The 7381-nt window shown below is 38.9% G+C and overlaps 1 long non-coding RNA gene across 1 annotated transcript; it reads left to right on the top strand.

Moving 5' to 3' along the window:
* The first annotated feature begins 6 nt into the window (after positions 1-6).
* On the top strand, positions 7-6461 carry LOC108448530. Its single transcript, XR_001864428.1, has 3 exons — positions 7-232; positions 1542-1605; positions 4722-6461. It is a non-coding gene; the product is annotated as an uncharacterized LOC108448530 (long non-coding RNA).
* Positions 6462-7381: the final 920 nt, after the last annotated feature.

Genomic DNA, 7381 nt, shown 5'->3' with positions numbered 1-7381 from the left:
CCCGGCGCGGCCCCGCCCCCGGCGCTGCCGCCGCGTAAGCGGGGAGCGCGTTCGGGTCTCTGCTCGCGCAGCTCACGGCACGAGCAGGTGTTGGAAGAACAGGGACGGCTCCCTTGTGGTTCGGTTTGTGAGTAAAAGCAAAGGATAACATACGTTGCCACTTAAAATGTGGAATGAAACAAATGTGAACCTGAAGAAAATAAACGCGTAAGAAGTTGATGTACCTTTCTTGGTAATGGATATATTTAAGGCATTTTAGTTAGAAATCTTAATAGTTGTCATCAAAAGACTAATAAACGTTTTCTAGGGGGGGGGGGGAAAGAAACAAAAAGCGTACAAAAGATTAAACGTGGCCTAAAGTGTCATCTTTTAAAATTATTTGTAGCACTGCAGTTTGTTTCTGATTAGTTACAATAGTATGAAAATGTGTTACTTAGCAGGCGGGCACAGATTTATGGGAGAAACCAGGAGGACTGTAATACCCTGCCCCCTAATTTCCCTTTACAAAGCATATCCTGTTATGTCATATGTATTCGTTGTCACGTTGTGGCTACACTTGCTTCCTTTTACCTCTCTTATTTATGTCAGAGTTAATCACTGAACCTGTGGAAAACACCATAATTAGACAAGATGAACCTGGTCATCAGCTGATAATAAAAACATTACATTATACTAGGCGTGATTTAAAAAGCATATGTCATCCTATGTCAGTGGGATGTTGTGAATTATTTGTCTGGTAGTATCTCTGAGCTGTCTACTTTGGAGAAAATCAGGAAGACATGATCTGTGAGGTTCTTCTGTCACATAAGTTCACAAATGCCTAAAACTCCAGTAGTTTTGGGGGTGGAAACCTAAGAATGCCAGAACTGAATAGTACTAGAAGTACTTACCAATAGAACCACTAAGCAGTAGCATTTATACTAAAGCTACTGACACAACCCTCTTTCTAGTACAACACCACTGACAGACATCATCTTCATAGTGACAGATCATGGTACTAGTTTTTACATGCAGTTAGTGTAAAAATGCTCCTATTTTTAAAATGCCCTCAAGGAACTGTATTAGGATAGTGTCAGACCACAGTATGAATGATAATGCCCTCCACTTTTAAGGATTTCCTCATCCTAATAATTTATTTTTATAACCTACATAATACAGTTTCTTGGTTTAAATCCTTGGAGAACCCAAAGGAAAAAAACCCTTATTTGTTCTCTCTCTATATATCATCCTGTTAACAAACTGAAAGGTTAATTGAACAGCATCTTGCCTTATCCAATAGCTGCATTGGCATGCACACTTTTCAGTGTTAGGTTAGTAGTCTCTTGTCCTCTCACCATGTAACTTCTTTACATATTAAAAGTTCTCTTTCATACAGACGTATTAGTTACCATATCTCTAAGTGCACACAACTGAGAAAAAAATTAACTTGGTTGATTACTGCCTTTTTATTTGGCTAAGACTAGCTAGAATGGCAGCTTGAGTGGATTTCACAATGCTATTTTGTGAGTTTTCATATTGTGCTGTGGATGTTTGTCTTCTAGGTAAAAAGAACAAATCCCAGAAGAACAGTAGTACAGATGGAAAAAAAGAGATAAAAATATCCAGGTATGTATTTATCAAAACAATTAGTACATCAGCTGGGAGATGCTACCTGTTTTTTTTCTGGAAGGAGCTTTACTATTAGCAAAGTCGTTTCTGCAGCTTGATTTCAAGTGAATCTCTCATCAAAAGACAGATAAAACAGCCAAGTAACAGTTTCAGTTCAATTGAAACAACCAAACAATTCTATGAACTTGAAAGTGCAGTCAAGAATGACTTCCACGTAGTTATGGATTCCTTGACGGATTCCCTCCTTGACTAGCAGCTACATAGAAAATTACAAGTTTCTTAAAAGTTCTATCCTGCTCACAAGCAAATTTTCAGTTTTGTCTGAGTTGTCAACCAGCTGCCGCTAACGGTACAGAGTTGTCAGCCAGACGGATGAGAGCTGACAGCCCCTAATGGGTTGAACAAAGAGAAGGTCAAGATTAATGTAATGCCATCACAATGGTAACACTGAAATCTGTGTCTCCAGATTCTTGTCACCTTTGGTTTCACATACAAACTGAAAAAGCAGAGGAGACCCATTAAATGCCTCTGAACACCACATCAGAATCTAAGATCATCATAGCTGTTTACAAAGAACTAAGCAGTTTATATCCTGTTGGATACTCTTAAGTAGTAAGAGTTTTTTAATCTCCCAAGGATAGAAGCAGTTTGCAAAAAATGCTGCAGAATTTTTTTTTTTTGATGAATCCTTTTCACAGTCGGAATGCTAGCAAAACTTGCTACGTGTTTTTTGCTTACATGTCACCATTAGTAAGGCATATAATTCATCTTTGAACATTTCAGTGTAATTGCTCTGAAAACTTCTCTTCCATAAAGCTAATAGTACCTTGGCTAGTATTTAAATATTTGCTTTTGAAAATGATTTGTCATTGATACTGGTTTACTGTAATACACCAGACAGACACTGGACCACAAACAGCAGCAGCCCAAAATCTGTTTTGTGCGTGACTCAGGCTGAATATGCAGAGGTGTTGACTTTGACCAGACAAGCAGGGAGCACCTTCAGCCATCTGCCTCTAATCTGACCATAATCTTTGAGTCAGTTCCCCAATATAGATACACAGATAACAACACAACACACCAGATGAATAATGCTGGTTCACAAATGTTCAGTGGAAGCAAAGATACAGTCCTTACTGACACGAAGAATAAATAAGAACTACATGTGCATCAGAATACTCATAGCTACAGCCTATTTGGTTTTTGATAAACTACTTAGAGGTGAGAAGAAATCAAAATGCCCAGCCAAGAGAACAGGTTTATGAGAATACACAAACTGAAGATAGATGGAACAATTCAGCATAAAGGTACTGTGAAAGGCCACAGCCAGGTAACTCATTTACTGAGCTCTCTCCTACCCAAGGAGCTTTACTATGATTAAACACCAAATTAGCAAAAATTGTGCTGCATATTTCTTTCAGCACCATTTAAAAAAAATAAATTATTGTAATGTGGAGTCATAATGCCATCTACTGGCAATTTACTGTGCTACACTAGAAATGGTAATTCGGACAGAAAAGTCAGGATTGCAGCCTGAATTCACAACAGCCTTTTTGTTCTTCTGAATATAAGATGCCCTGAGAGGGTGTCTGACTTGGGGCAGAAATGTATGCAGGTCATCTTCAGTTGCTCCAAAATCCCAGTCTGCTTGTAACAGATTGCCTGTTCAAACAATGGCAATGAAATTGATGAAGGGTCTGGAGCACAAGTCTCATAAGAAGCAGCTGAGGGAGCTGGGGTTGCTTAGCCTGGAGGAGAGGAGGCTCAGGGGAGATCTTACTGTTCTCTAAAACTGCCTGAAAAGAAGTTGCAGCAATGTGGGGATCAGCCTCTTCAACCAAGTAACAAGTGACAGGAGGAAATGGCCTCAAATTGCACCAGGGGAGGTTTAGATAAGACATTAGGGAAAAAAATTCTTAACCAAAAGGGTTGTCAAACATGGGAACAGGCTGCTCAGGGAAGTGGTGAAGTCCCCATTCCTGGAAGTATTTAAATGACACAGAGATGTGAGATGTGAAGCTTATGGAATACAGTTTAGTGGTGGACTTGGCAGTGTCAGGTTACTGGCTGGACTCAATAACCTAAGGCTTTTGGCGATCTAAATGACTCTATGGTAGGGCAGAAAAATCTCTTAATTCTCTGCAAACTCTTCTGTTGTCAGAATAATTCCTGCATCTCCAACACGTCCACCCCCACAGCATGGACTCAGCATGTATGATTGAGGACTTTCCTGTCTCAGAAAGATAACATTCCCCTACTCCCTTGTTTGCTTTCACCTCAAGCTGACCAGGCAAACTTCTTCAGGACTTTTTTTTTCCAGGAATGAATTGTTTTCATCTTCTTGTAATATATGTCCAAAACCATGAACAGGATACTCTACTTTGGCACACTTACCCTAGGAGATAGCAAATGCTGACATTGAGATTGCAAGATGATAGCCAGTTTTGTCCGGTTGCAACTGAACTGATCTTTACTAAATTCAAATTTCATTCTTTGGTGAAGGAATTTAATTAATAGTTTAAGTACAGGGAAAAGGAGCATAATTTTCCTGCTGTAAAAGTTTCCAGACTCCCTCATGCAAGCAGAACAAATACGTACCATGATGGTAACCTGGAAGTCAGTTTTAGAGTACTTTGACGGCACTCCTCATCTGCTCCTGTTCTCCATAAAAATTTGTCCCTACATGTCTGTTAAGCAGCAATTGTGCATTAACCATGCAAGCAGTGGGTTTAAGAATTGCAGCATTCATTAAGCTGACTAGGTAAGAAGCTATGACCCACAGAATGATGCTACACACGTCCTCAGATTCCTGTGTTGTTACTTGTATGGAAAGCACCTGTAATCATTCACATGAGGCTAGAATGACACATCACTGTGATGTTTGGGTTCTAAAAATATAAGCAGTTTAGCATCCTTATATCTTGGTATGCAGTCTAAATGCTGTTGTTTTTTTACATCTGGATTTTACTTCCATAATGCCACAAGGTGGCCTCCACGTAATACAGCATTATCTTCACATCCTTTACAGAATGACATATGAAAGCATGCTTTTGCTTTACTGCAGTGTTAGTAATAGACAACCACAAGATGACATTCCTTTCTTTGTATTTCAGGCTCAAGAAGCTCACATGCTGTGTAGAATTGGTTCACATCTGACAGGAACTCAGAGCAACACAAAGTAGCTGCAAGCACTTTCGTAGAATGTTCTACCAGAGAGAAGCCTGTTCAGGAACCAAGCGTGTGACACGCTCAGAAAGCAGGTCTACAAGTTGTCTGCCCTGCAGAGAGTCTGGGAAATCCTGCATCCGACATGTGAAGGGCTGCAGTAATTCAGACAGCCTTAAGCAGTTGCTTAAATTATGCTACAGTTACCTCTGTGCTAGGAGAACCTGAAGAAAGAAAGGCCAAAAGCAACAGAGATCCTCCTTCTGGCTGGAAGTTAAACCATTTCTGGCCTATCAGGAAAGTTGATGCTGGTTTTCAAGAGGGTGAATGTCCAAAGACAACTAAAGATTGATTTGCCCTATTTCAAACCTTACCGTTCCTTAAATTACTTTCTTGGGGGGCTGGGGGAGATTTATTTTACACAATTTATAGTGGGACTTAAAAGTATAACAATGCAAGTGGGAGTGGAGTAGCAATTTCTAGATGATAAGCATTTTCTTTGGTGTATTAAAAATGTTGTTACAAAAGCTATTACAGTGTGTACTATTAGCAAATCTAGATTCAAACTAAATATGAAAGTAGTAAAACCTGTGAGCTTGCACTGTTTGACAAAGCAAAAGAAACAAAGCTGGGTCTTAAACTCCTTTTCTCATTCTGAATTGAAGTGAATCTTCAGCAGTAGCTGTAGAAACCTTTTTCTTTTAAACACAGTATGTCCATTTTTGAGAAGCTGAGAACTGTAGCTCTCCTCGGTTTTGTCTCTACACACCTTTCTTGTACAAGGCTGACATTTGAGATACATAACCTACACATGCACAGATGATACCTAAACAAGTTCACCAACTGCCAATTCTTGGAAATTCAACACTTAGAAGAATAACTGTTGATAACTTTTTCCTACTGTCTTCTTTCAATGTATTGACCTGTAATTCTCCTGTGACTCTTTTCAAGCTGTTGTTGAAATAAACAACTTTTGTTCTTCTATCTTTCAGTATTTACCTTGTTTATCTGAATGAAATAATTTGGAGGTGCATTACACCTCCATTACACTGTAAGTAAGCTAAATATGAATCTTGTTTTTATCTTTAAAGTGCATTCTTGTTTTTATCTTTAAAGTGCTATTTGTGTGCGCTTTTATGCTGAATCAGACTGTGCAAGTAAAGACATAACTTAATGAGCCTGAGTTTGTACATGACAGAGAACTGCTCAAATGTCCCACTGTGGGGAACTGCACACACTATCTATCATTAATCAATGGCAAACAAGCTAATTTTCTATGCGTTGTTACATTGCTATTCAGTGTGTTAAACAGTTTCATTAAAGCAATGTGATTAACAGCGTTGCAATTAGTAGTACTAGTAGTTCCTGTTTGACTCAAATATATCTATGTCAGCCTTAGACTAGAGGTAAATAAGAGTCCTATGGGAGTACAGTGATTCCATCTATATTGTATTAATACCTATTTTTTTTGCTTTAATAGTTTAGCCTGAAGCAGGATTTGCCAATTCTCAAATAAGCACTGTGGGGGTTAAATGAAATAATTTTTAGATTTATAATACTAGCATTATCATATAAAGTATTTCCAATTGCAGCATGAAGTTTTGTATTTGCCATATGATTCATGGGTTTGGAAGTCTGTGTTTCCTTCCTCAATTTTTAAAGTTAAATAAAAATGGTTCATTTTTCTATTTCTCATACATTTTTGGAAAAAAATAATAGCATAAGTGACCCTGCAATGCCTTTTCTTCCCCTCTAGCTACTTGCTTTCATTATTTTTAAGTGTACTGTAAATATATTTGACAGCAGGCTTCTCTGGGAAGCTCCTTATAATGGCTGGCAAAATCCAGGGCTCACAGGAAGTAGTAGCTTTGCCACAGATAGCAAAAGTCCTGAATTTAACTTTGTGCTTTGCTTTCAGTCTTATTTTAGGCAAATAAAGTTAGTGTCTCCTGCAAGCCTGAAGAATTCAGCAATGCATCTTAAAACTGTTGTTCATTTCAGGTGACAGAGACTCTGGTGTCTAGTTTAGAATTACTTCCTGCAAGTGTAAAGATATGTTTTTAGATATTGACATGTCAAAATATTAGGAGGAGAAAACAAAATCAAATAATTTCCAGGGCTGCTTTGTATTCTTGCAAAAGTGTTGGGGATGGGTGGGTGGAATGGAGAGGGGAAGAAACAGTGCATAAACTCTTAACAAAAATACACACTGCACTGAGGTCCCAGGTAATACCTGTCTAGAAAAGGTACAACCTAAATCAAACCCACCCCTCTGTCATCTCTGAAAGTGACAATCTTGTGTGCTATCCCTTTCTCCATAGCATAGCACAATGCTCAATGAAAAAGCAACTGGACCTTTTAAAGGCTGCAGTGTAGCTACCTGGAAGAGCAGCATTCTTCAGCAAGGCCACAGAGAGCTTGAGCTCAGGTGAACCCCCAGCAAGTCCCACTGCAGGCTTTTACATAGCCCAGTATCTGGCTGAACAGTCTCTGTGGCAGACAAAACATAGGGAGATTAGAAAGTCTGAACTTGTGCATTTAAAATTAGAACATTCTCCTGGTGTACAAAGCACACAGTCACATCTTAACCTAGAAAAGGCACATACAG

This window comes from Corvus brachyrhynchos, unplaced genomic scaffold (assembly GCF_000691975.1).
Source record: "Corvus brachyrhynchos isolate BGI_N302 unplaced genomic scaffold, ASM69197v1 scaffold115, whole genome shotgun sequence".
NCBI lineage: Eukaryota > Metazoa > Chordata > Aves > Passeriformes > Corvidae > Corvus > Corvus brachyrhynchos.
This window is presented reverse-complemented; position numbering and strand designations above follow the sequence as displayed.